At 43.2% G+C, this 12,184-nt stretch overlaps 1 protein-coding gene across 8 annotated transcripts in view; it reads left to right on the top strand.

Moving 5' to 3' along the window:
• Positions 1 to 221: 221 nt before the first annotated feature.
• Positions 222 to 12,184, top strand: part of LOC309603011 (ubiquitin-associated protein 2-like) — a 103,318-nt gene continuing 91,355 nt past the window's right edge. For all 8 annotated transcript variants that reach the window (XM_082337284.1, XM_082337283.1, XM_082337282.1 and 5 more), the window contains exon 1: positions 222 to 294. The gene's annotated coding sequence lies outside the window, so the exon portion shown is untranslated. The remainder of the gene's footprint in view (positions 295 to 12,184) is intronic.

Genomic DNA, 12,184 nt, shown 5'->3' with positions numbered 1-12,184 from the left:
GAAGCCCTTCCCGGCCGGGCTCCGCCGCCGCGTCAACCCTCCACGGAGCGACCCCGGGAGCGGCTGCGGCCTTCCCGAGCGAGGAGCCAGCGCCGCGGCCGGCCGGGGGCGGGGAGGCCCCGCGGCCCCGCACGGAGCCGCTGCCTCGCCTCGCCTCCCCTCAGCGCAGCCATGGGGCGGGACCAACTCCCTCCCCTTCCGGTCACGTGAGGAGGAAGAGGCCGGCTTCCCCCCGCCCTGCTCACGTGGTGCCGGGGTAGGCGGAAGGGCCGGTGGATGGGCGCGCGCTGGCGGGTGTGTGAGGGGCGAGGCGCGCGGGTGAGGCGGGGAGGGGGGAGGGGGCGGTGAGCGAGCGCGCGCGCGGCGTCGCGTCACGAGGAGGGGGAGCGGCCTCGCGCGCGCGTGGAGGAGGAGGAGGAGGAGGAGGAGGAAGAAGAAGAAGAAGAGGGGGGAGGGAGCGAGCGAGCGAGCGAGGCGCGGGGCGGTCACGTGACGCTGGTGGGCGCCGCTGCTGCTTTGTGAGCACATTGGGCAGGTACCGCGCGAGGCGGGGGGGCGCCGGGGCCGCGCGCGCCCGCAGGGTCCGGGGTGGGGGGAGCGTCCCCCCCTCACCGCGCGCGCCCCTCTCCCGCCCAACGGCCCGGGGGCGACCGTTGCTCCCTCAGCGGCCCTGAGGCCCCGGGACGGGGCCCGTCGCCTCCAGCGTCCCTCGGGGGGACGACGGGCCCCGTCCCGGGGTCGTTTCCCTAATCCGGTGCAGAGCTTTTGTCCGGGGTCGTGGGGGGGGATGGCGGTGTGTGAGGGGAGGCGGCTTTGCCCTACTTTTCCTGGCGGACGCCCGGGGGAAGCTTGGCCCTGCCCTAGATTGCCCCCCCCCCCCCCCCCCCCCCTTCCCTCCTCAGGGGCCGCTGAGTAGGCCGCGGTTGCGGGCAGCTCTTGCCCTCCTCCAGCCACGGGCTGGTGTGAGGAGGGGGGAGCCCACCCGACCCCCGCTGGGTGCTGGGAGGGGTGGGTTAGCTTTCCGCCCTCTTCCCTTCTGGGGAGGGGGTCCTGCACCCCATCCTCCGTGTTTCTCATCTCCTCACAGCTGGGGGGGTTTCTCTCCTGATGGGTTTGTGCTTCTCCTGGCGCTGTGGGCTGTGAGGAGGGAGCGGGGTGCAGCCGGACCCCTCAGAGGAGAAGCTGGGCTGGTGGAGGGGGGTGTGCCTTCGGGCCCCTTCCTAATCTCCAGTCAGGCCAAAGGAGGGCCGGCAGCACGGGAAGGGAACAAGTGGGTGAATTAACTATTGATTTGTGCCTTGTGTAGGGCTTTACTTCCATGTTGTCTTTTCCCATCTCCTTCCCGGATGCTCCCTGGCTGGTGGGGGGCGGGGTAGGACAGCCGTGTCACGGTCACAGCCACAGAATTCACTGACAATAACATCTCAGCAGCAACAGTAGGTTACTTGAGGACATGGCGATGAATGAACCGTTCTCTCTGTTCACCTGCTCTGCCTAGTCCTTCCTCACTGCTGGTTACGTTTGGTTGCTGAGAACTGGAAGTCAGTGCAGAGCTTTGCTATTGGGCTGGCTTATGTTGCATTTAAAAAGAGAAAAGAAAGCTCTTCTGTGTTTGCTCTTGTTGCTGAAGAAAATTACAGCAGGAAAGTGAGCTGGTAGAAACCCTTCTGTGAGAAGCTGGGTGTGGAAAGGGACCTGGTGCACCTTTGAGCCTGATGGCAAGGATGTGAACTCTGTGATGTGAAATAGATCTAAAAATACGTGCTGAGATGTCTGCAGTGCTGTTGAATGCCACCTGGGAGCTGCTCAGGGTGAACCTGGTTTGAAGCTTCTCTCTTATAGGTGTGTTAACGTCAGGAGCGTGGACACGCAGAGCCCTCTTGGTTGCGTTCAAAAGAACATGCAGTGTTGTGGAAGAGAAACTTCGGGTTTGGTGTGGAGCTGTGTAAGGGGAAGCTCAGGAGGGCCAGCCCGCTTCGTCTCTGGCTACCAAGCAGCAATCGGTCCACAGTCATCTCAATTTGAGTAACAGCTGAGTGCTTATAATACAGCAGCAGATCAAGGCGATAGCCTCTGGGGCGGCGGTGGCTGCTGAAATGGAGGGGCTGTCCTGGCGTGAGAGCAGCTGTTTTTTTCAAGGAGAGAAATTGGAGCTGGATGTGTGTGAAGGGAAGGGAGGGGGAGGATGTGCAGGCCTGGAGGAGCAGCGCTTGCTTGAAACGGAACAAACGGCAGCGACTCAGCCTTCTGAGGCTTTGCTTTTTTAATATTTACCAGGCCCTTTCAGCAATTCCCTTGGTTATATCACGTTCGCTAGTGGAATCTGGGTTTGGATTCCTACCTGGCTGACTCAGTATTTATACCTGGGCCCAATCTCTCTGTGGTGGTTTGACCTAACTTGTTTAAAGAATTTATTTTTAACCTCACACTGGGTAACTTGAAAGCAAGCAAGGCTAAATCACTTTGCAGCGTTAATGATGTTTTGGGACTCCTGGAGGGTTACATGGAGAAACTGGATTAACTGGTGTAAACGAATTTTGATGTAGAGTCTGGAAAATGAGCCAGCTTTTGTGTTTATAACCTCAACAATCTTGGTAACTTAAAGGAGGGAGGGAAGAGTGGGAATTGGGCAAGCTCTATTCTGCTTTGTTCTAGTTGCAGTTTTATCAGTGTATTGATTTAAAAAAGCATTTGTAGTAATAAAAACACGGTCATGGAAATTCAGACATTTAGGCCATTTCACTTGCATTGTTTTGGCCAGTCCTCAAAAAACCTCCTGGTGCCCCTCAGTTGCACAAGGATTTGCGCATTCGAGGGGACTCTGGAGTTACAGACTCATCACTAAAATCTTAAGGAAGCTAAGGGAAAACCCAACAAAAAAATGTCTGTTAGCAGAAGCTATTAATTTTAAGTTTGGGGTTTTTTAAGCTCTTCCGATTTTTAAGCTACCGTTTTAAAACTTAGAAGCAGATTTTTGATGTTTTATATTTCTTCCATGAACTTCTGTTCTATTTGATGCTTTCCTCATAGAATGCCATTCTTTTGTATGTTTTTCTATTTGTTGCTGGTGTCCCCCTAGTGATACTGATCATAGCAGAATAATATGCTGATTATTAGTGCTTGAGAAATGTATGTATCATAGACTGTTAATACTCTGTTAATAATTAGTATTGATAGTATTACTATTAATGGTAATGGTTACTTGCAATTTCAGTTATGTTTAGTACTTGTAATTTAGTAATGTACTTGGAATAGGTTCTTCATGAAAGAATAGGAATACAACTTTATATCTTTTGTTAATCTTTTTATTTATCTTTGTTTCTTATTTGGTTAAAGCACATGAGCAGGACTCTGAAGACCTGCGTTCTGCGCTCGGGTTTGCAACAGCCTGGTATGACCTTGGTAAAAGAGAAGCCAAGTGACTTGTCCCCTTTATGAGATGACAGATTAGAGAAACTCAGTGTTGTATTTGTGTTACTTCAGAAGTATTGAATGGAAGGTGCTAGAGGAAATACGAGTAGTATCTGCTTCAGTGCTGTTATTCTGCTGGAGCTTTTTGTTGAATTTTTTTTTTTTTTTTTTACCTGATACAATCTACTCACTTGTAGCCCATTGCGTCCTCTGTGCTTTTCAGAGAAGACCTAGTTTGGACTTGTACTGTTTTTCATATAACTTCCCTAAACAGGTTATGTTCATTAAAGTGAGAGCCGGGATGAAAGGTGGTGAAGTAGCTCCCTTGCAGTTACTTAAGGTTCATATTTTACAAAAATTGTACAAAGGGTTTCTCTGTTTTGCTCTAACATGAAAGTCCACACTCTTTAAAAGTTTTGGCCATCTGAACGGGCAGTTTGTCAGAACTCCCGGTCCACCTGGGGCTTCTGCAGTCCGTTTCACAGGTGTGGTACCTTCGGCCCTTCCCCCCCACTACTCAATGCTGCAAAGAGTAAACAGTGACGAAAGACGGATAGATTAGAGGTGATACAGTCTGATGCCTGAGGTCTCATGGCTTGCTCAGCTTGCTTTTACTACATCATAACTATTTTGCTGAGCATATTGTTTTATTTATGTTCTCTCTAGATGGTAAAACTTCTAAGATAGGTTATGTGAGCAACTTTGCGCAGTTCCCTTGGATGGAGTTGTTCCTACTCTCAGTTCTCTTGAAATTATCTTTTTTTTTTTTTTTTGGTCCAGCTGTCTTTGTGAAAGCTGCAAGATACTGTGGCTTCTTTTGAAGGTAAACTTGTCAAGCTTCTTTTCCTCTCCCTCCCCAGCTTCTCAAATCAGTCTTCCAACAGATGAGCTTGGAGGAGTCCTTAACCTGGCTGAGTGTAGCATTCTGCATTAAAAACAATGAAATGTTTCCCATATTTAGAGAGCTTTGATCTTTCTCAAGACTTAAGGTTTGCCTGAAGTAGTACTCCTACGGTGAACTTTATGCTTTTGGTTTTTTTGCTTTATCATACAGGAAACACAGTTTATTCCAGATCTGCAGAAGATGCAGGTTCAACAGAATTTGTGTTACAGAATCATTTACTATTTGAATCCAAAGTTAAATGAAGAAAACACAAATACTCTCTTAACCTCCAGATTTGAATCATCAGTTTGCATGTTTTTTAACCCAGTTTAAGGGGCAGGGGGGCGGGAAAAGTCTGTCTTAGTCTGCTAGTCAGCCCTGTGGTTGAAGGTGTAGTATTTGAATTCAGTAGCTGTGATCATATTCCTAAATATTTTTAATGGTTAACTGTAGGGAGAGGAAGTTTTTTTGCAGTTTTACTGTGTGTGGTATAGGTTTCATCTAGAACATTTCAGTTGTATTTCTTATGACTAAAATACTGTTCCTGGAAGTAGGATGGTGCTTTAGAGACCATATTGAGATTGCTTTTGAGCAAAGAGGAAGAATTTTTTTTCCTACTGTATTTGTTTTGTTAAGTGTTTTAAGGATGGTTGATATAATAATATAGAATGAAGCATATAGCTTCTGAAAGCTTTTTTGTTTCCTCTTTCTGTTTGGTTCTAAATGTTAACTGAATCACAGCTATTTTATGTTAAATACTTGACTGATATCTTGTATTATCACATTGTCCATGTTTCCCTGTATTTGAAGGCTATTGCTGATTGAGTTTTTTCTTTCTGCATTTACGTTCTTCCTTGCTTTTGAAACTTGCATGTTGTCTTAGATGCGGTTTCAGCAACATGAATCTGAAAGGAATCCTGGTGCCAAACTCTGCTCTGCTGTCAGGCTGTACATAATATATTGTATTTGAGAAATCCTGGTCCGTGCTTTTGATGGGTTGTACCCCAAGGGACAGATGTCTTCTGTTCCTGGGCTTTAATTTCAGCTTTCAGTCACACGTTCTTCAGATCACTGACTTGTGATCCATTTTGAGACTGACATAAGAGGGACCTAAGTTACTGGCGTTAACTTTGGGTGACTAAATGTGATGAGCGGGAGCAGTACTGCACTTCCCGGTCTTGTGCTTCACTTTCTTTTATTAGCCACTGAATGAGTTTCTGAGTGTTTTGAACATGGGGTAAGTGCCAAGGGGTAACTGTCTGAAATTAAGTTTAGAGAAAGATGGAAATAACGTTATGAGCTTGGTGAAGGCAAGTTAATGAGCATGCGATAGTGGGGTTTTTTTCAGTGTTTGGGAAAACCTTGTGGCTTCTGATATGCATCCTCAACCTGTTGGGTTTCTTTGCTGCTTTTTGATGTCCAGATAGCCGCCATGTGCAGGGACCTTTCTCTGTGTCTTAGGAAAAGATGCTTATTATCTTTCTTGAATAGTTCTCCGTTATGACCGCCAGTATAAAACTCCTTGCAACTTTATACCTCTACTCCAGTTGTCATTGTTTACCATTTTATCTGTTGATGTGATAGTGTATGTTGCTGGATTTAAAGTCCCAGTGACTTTTACCCTGCTGCTTTAATTGAAGATAGACATTCACTTGGTTTTCTTTATATGACCATCTGAGCGGAAGAGCTAGAGCTTAAGAGTTGTCTCTAATGAAGCTTGCGGGGCATTTTTGAGAACAGCTTTTCTGTTATAGGACTTCCTTCCCTTTTTACTTCACTTAATCACAGACTGGCTGAGGTTGCAGGGACCTCTGGAGGTCATCTTGTCTCCCCCTGCTCTATCAGAGCCACCTACAGCAGGTTGCCCAGGACCGTGTCTGGATGTCTTTTGAATAACTAATTTATTTTGAATAAATAGCCAGTGCTTCATCACCCTCACAGTAAAAAAGCATTTCCTAATGTTCAGGCGGAGCCTCCTGTGTTCCAGTTTGTGCCCATTGCCTCTGGTCCCGTCACTGGGCACGGCTGAAATAAGCCTGGCTCTGTGTGGGCACCTTCCCTCTGGGTATTTATATACATTGATGAGCCACCCCCTAAAAAAAAAAAAAAAAAAGCTTTCTTCTCTAGCTCAAACTACTTGACATAGTCAAATCTGTAGTCCTTCAGGCAAACTCAAGGCCATGCGTTCTTACATGCCTTTGAGAAGGAGGGGGATTAAGGACTGAATTTGGTAGGGGTGGTGGTAGCAGTAATTCATGACTTTTGATAGGTGGAGAAGTGGGTGGGTTTGGGATACGTGTTTAGAGAAAGTGCTGTGAAAATGCAGTGAGAGGCATTTTTGTAATCCAAATAATTTCTGTGCTTGCAAATAAGGAGTAATTGGCTGTCTCGTTTCTAGCTGAGGTGAAGACTATAATTCAGCAGTTCTGTGAGGGAAGAAACAGGTCAAGCATTTGATTGTCTGATAGTGATAAAATTGCCCAAATCCTGTATATGTTCTGTCCAGGAATTGTGTGGATTGTAAATGATGGTTTAAAGTACATAAAACATTCAGGAGAGGTTACGCTGAGTTCTTAGTGTACTTCTGCACACGGGGCAGTTCATTTTATGAAGCTATGTGCATCAAAATTATTTTTAGCAGTACTTTTTAATGAGAGTAAAGCCAAAACTTTGCAGAATTACACAAGTCCTGGTAAATTAGAAGTGAACTGGATCAGCCTATTTTTCCTGTTCTTGCAAATCCAGCCCCCAAATCCCCAGGACCCCCACAACTGGGTTAAAGGTTAAAATAAAGTTAGATGGTTAAAATTACTTCATAGTTAGCGATATTGAATCTGAGAAGTGCTGGGTCGGCTCTTTTAGTACAGTCCTCTGAAATGAAACATCAGTGAGATTTAGTTTCTGCTAGAAAACCTACCTCAAATATTTATATGACTTATCTCTCTTGCTGATTCTGTCGATTGCTGGGGAGTGCTTTTGAGTACTTCAGTCATGCGAGAGAGGGAAGTGAAAATGTATAACTTTTGTGTTTCTTCTCAGTAAAGAAATCCATTAAAATAACTGATCAACAGAAGGCATCCTGAGCATTTCACTGGTTATGAAATGACCTACCTATTATAAAATGTAATAAAACATAGGGCAAGAAACCGCAGAACCATCCCTTTTCAGTTGATTTTAATATCTAAGCAAAAATTGAGCACAAAAACATATTGAGTGACGGGTCTTACCTTGCAGGCCAGAACAAGCAGGTTTTGTACATTTGAGTCAGACTGGTAACTAAAACCTTTTCCACCTAGCAAAAAAGAAGTAGCTCTTTGGGATTGCAGCTGAATGTAGGAGAGAACAAATGAAAAGAGTTTAGCAACTGGAGTTGACATTGTTTTCCTTGCCAGGACTTTGTTAAGGAGTAGTGGGTGGCCCAAGAACTGGTTTTGTGGTTGTAGGTCCCCTTTATTGACAGGCCCTGACTGAAAAGCTGGCATGCAACTCTTCCTCCCCTTGCAGTTGCTCCATGGTATTGGAGAAAAGTTAGGATCAGTTGCTAGCCTGTTGTTTTGGTGGTATGTTCTCTCCTTGACTCAACAGACAGGTCCTAATGCAGTCTGTAGAGGGAGAGGGACAGAATGAGTTGCCTGTGGAGGAGCAGGAGGAAGATGTGGCTTGGGGGTAGTTACAAGACAGGTTTGGGGTGGGGGAGAAAGGGGGGAAGAGTTTTGTATTCTTGATCACTGATATGATGCGTTGCTACTTTGATTTGTTTGTTAAAATCTTCCACAGTTTGGTTCATGGCAGCAGAAATCAAATCATTAATGCTGGGGTGCCTTAGGTGTGTCTTTACAAACAAACAAACAAACAAAATTCCTGCTTTGATGAACTGCGCTGAAAGCGAGTAATGAAATAACACCAAGAGTGATGAGCCCTGGTGAAATACCTGGGGAGTGGGAAGGGGTCTCTGTTCTCCACATCCCTTTTGGCTATTAAATCTGCGTGGTGAATTATTTGACCCTGTGACTGTGTTTCAGTCTTCTGAAATAGTGTTGCTCTGTTAGTGTGTAGCGGCTGGGCCTTCAGTAATGCGAACTGGAAAGTTGTGAGATTATTTTGCATCTTACTTCTCCTGGTATTCCTATAAACGTATTTTTGTTTTGCATTTATGGGTATGTGTAGTGCAGCATTGACGAGTTGCCTTTTTTCCCAGAAGTTTATATATGAACAGACATGCTGTGAAATACTGTGAAAGCTTTTTTAAGATAATCTTTTTGTTCTTTTTTAAGGGAGAAATGTTGAAGGGGGAGGGGATAAGCTATCTCTTCTGGCACTCTAACGGTGAGGAAAGTTAGCTCTGTCTAGAGATTCACTTAGTCCTTCTCTTGAATAAAATGAGACCATTACCACCTTACATTTCCTGAAAAATTTCAACTTCAGATTACTCAATTTCTGTGCCAGGTGAAGTGACCTCACATAAGCATAGCTCAAACACTGTGCTAAACTTTGCTAAAATGTATATCTAAACTCTGCTTATTTTATTATAGTTAAAACCTAAAAGCATTCAGCCGAAGACAACATGTAAGAGACTGAAAATAGAGCTTTAGACTAGATTGGTTTATCCAAATGTATGTTTGGGTATTACGACTCTATCGTATTTTATACTGGTATGATATTTATGTCTAGAGAGGTAAGGAGCCCTGCTTTCTTGAAATCTTAAAGACCAGCTTGGAAGAAGTGGTATGCTTAGCTCTTCCAGGACTTGTTGTGAATTGACCTTCCAAGCAGTTCAGCTTCTGGGATGTATCAAAGCTTGTTGAAATACTGACCTACAGTATTTAGTCTCCACCCCTCTTTTTCAGAAGTTGTATGTATTTTTAAAATGACCCGAATTTCTAATTAAAAGAAAAAAAGTGGAAAGATGCCCTCAATTTCCTTGTCCAAAAACTGTATAAAATTAAGATTTTGTTAAGTTTCAGACCAGTTAAAAAGAAAAAAAAAGCTTCCCAAAAGCTCATCTTAAAGAAGATGCTTTGAATATTTTCCAATTGTATTTAAACTCAAACTATCAGAGCTCCAAGAGTCTCAAGGTTAAACAAAGCATTGTCATGTGTTTCTGGAACTTAGGCTTTCAAGTCTTTTACAGCAATTGGATATCAAACTAAAGCTCCGGAATAGTTCAGCCAAAGAAATACTTGTTTACAGTGTAAGAATTTTAGATTGACATCCGTGTACTTCTAACTCTTAAACAACAACTTGCATTTTAGTCATGTTAGAATCTCTACTGATGAGTGAGTTCCAGATAAACATTAGTTGCCTCTGAAGCGAAGTTACAGCCTTTTGTGGATTCACATTAGTGTATAAGGTTGGTGGTGTTTTTTTTTGTTTGTTTGTTTGGTTTTTTTTTTGTTTTTTTAACTTACCGGGTTTAATCGTAGATTTTCTTGTAGCTTAACATCATTGTGTTCCTTGGGCTCTTTGTTTTATTCCTTTTTTAATTTGATAGGAATGGTGATAATTCAGTTGAGCAAAGTTTTTTGTTCTCAAATGTGCTTCCATATTAGAATATACATTAAAGTCTAACTGATCATCTCTGATATGTAAGGCCTTACTCTTGGTGTTTTGTGTTCCGGGAATTTTCTGGGTTTTATTCATTGTGTATAGAACATTTGAGAACTTAGAATCGTTTTAAGGGAAGTTCTGTCTCTGGCTTTGGGAATGAGATAATATATTTAAATGTGCTTTTTCCTTCCCTTTCTTCTTTCTCTGGCAAAAAATTCGGAAAAGAGCACAAAATGTTTTTCTTGGATGTATTCGTAACTCTTCGAATGGACTTTCATGAATAAGTGGAAGTAAAAATTCTACTCCTTAAAGCTGCTGTTCTCAGCAGTTGCATGTATACTCAGCAATGTTTAAATGCAGTGTATTGAGAGCTGTTTTATCCCATTCTATCAGTCTCTTGCATTTGATCCTGCAAAGAAATTCCTGTGGTGTAGTTGTGATCTCACAGTAACTCCCATGACAACAAATCTCAAAAACTCGGACTTCATGGCAAGGTTCTTTTGGGATATCAAAACTAAGGTCATGCTCTGCCTTAGAGTTTTAGAGCACAGCATCAGGGTTGGTAAGTATCATTTTTCAAATTTTAGTCATGGGAAAATGGAGGGACCAAAAGGGCAATATCCACTTATATGAGGCTTGTATGCTTTCAAAAAACCACCCCAAACCCTTGCAGAACTGCGAGTTTCAGTGTCCTGAAGGTGAGACAGTGAGCAGCCTTTTAGCAGTTTACTTTCTGCTGGTTACAGCTTTGGGGGAATGCTGCCCTCTTAACTGTGTGTGGGTCTTGGACTTTTTGCTCTTGTCAGAGGAGGGATGTAGAATGACGAGTTGCATTTTTCCTTTTACGATTTTTATTTTCACCTTAGTCTAGTGAATCAGGTTCTTCTTACTAGTTTTCCAAAGGCCATGTTTTGGGCAGTGTACTCATTGAACTCAAAAAACAGTCTTCGTGTGTTAAATTGAGAACACATTTAAAACATCATGCAGTTCTGCATTTTAAATTTGCCTACCATTGGTTTCTCAGTTTACTTACAGTGTCATCTTGGCTTTTGCAGCAAGTGTGCTTAACAATCCCCTGTTGTGCTAGAGTATTTATATAACATTCTGTAAATGACTGAAAAGTATTATTGTGATTAAAAAGCTTTACTTAAGTTTGTAATGCAATTTTTAAAACTTGTAATAATTTATTTTGGTCATCCCTTCCTCATCCTTTGCTTGACTTCTGCATACATACGGCTTTTTTGTTTGCTTGGAGAAAACTGATGTTTATCATCTTCTGCTGAAATGGTTTTAAAGATTGTCATTGCCAAACCATTTGTTCAGTGAAGTTTTTGTAGGTACAGTATGATATCTAAAGCTAATACCTGTAATATTTTGGTGCTGTTGCTAGAGTTGAACACCGCAGTTAGCAAGATACGTATTCCAGGTGCAATCTCCGAATTCACATGTGTACTGAGGGTGAGGTGCTGCAATTAATATAAATAAGCTAACTGTTTCAGAAACTTAAGATGTGAAGAGTGCACGTCCCTTTTCTTTCAAAAGTAACTTCATCTTGCAGCAGAGTGCTTGGTCTTTTAGACTGATGGTAAAATAAGCAGGTGACTAATATCTTCTTGGGGTGTTTTAGAAGACAGGTTTTCTACTTAGGTGTTTTAATATTACCTTGCACAGTATATAAACCTGGCATACCTCCGTGGAATCAGGGGCTGTTAGGTTAGTACAGCATAGTAATGAATAACCCAGCAGAATATAAAAATATGTTTAAAAGGGAATGTAAGCTTTAAGAAAATAAGTGAATAAATTTCTGTGAAGAGGTATTTCATAATGGGCTATCAATAGGAAGGATGTTTTGAAGAAAAACTTTATATTCTTATTCAGATTGTGCAAACTTCAAAAAAATGATTCTTTGCACTTTTCTTCAATGTTATTATAAGCTAGTCTGGCTTGGGAAGAAGTGGTGGAGGAGAGTGAGAACCTCCTGCTGGAGACAGAAAATGTGTGGGAGCCAAGCAACATTTAAGTCAGTCCAGACTTGCAGAAAAAGGTAAAGATGGGGGGCTGGAGCAGTGACTCTGGGTCTTAGAAGAAGCCTATGGGTGGTTCCCCCCCCACTTATGTTGGAGAGGAAATACTGAATTAAGTGCAATAAAACTTTGGGCAGTTTGACATCACATGTGAGCAGCTTGTCTCCTGGGTATCTTCTTTAAAAAGGTTAATAAACTAACTAAGAAGTGGGAGATTAATTTCAGTTTGCTTTTTTTAATATTAAACACACAGGAACAGCCTGGATGTCTTTATTCCTGCTTGTAGATTTGAATTCTGTGTGGATGGCTTTTTATTTAC

Source organism: Platalea leucorodia (genome assembly GCF_965183815.1).
Source record: "Platalea leucorodia genome assembly, chromosome: Z".
NCBI classification, from domain to species: Eukaryota; Metazoa; Chordata; class Aves; order Pelecaniformes; family Threskiornithidae; genus Platalea; species Platalea leucorodia.
Note: the sequence above shows the minus strand (reverse complement) of the source record. Positions and strands in the feature narration are given on the sequence as shown.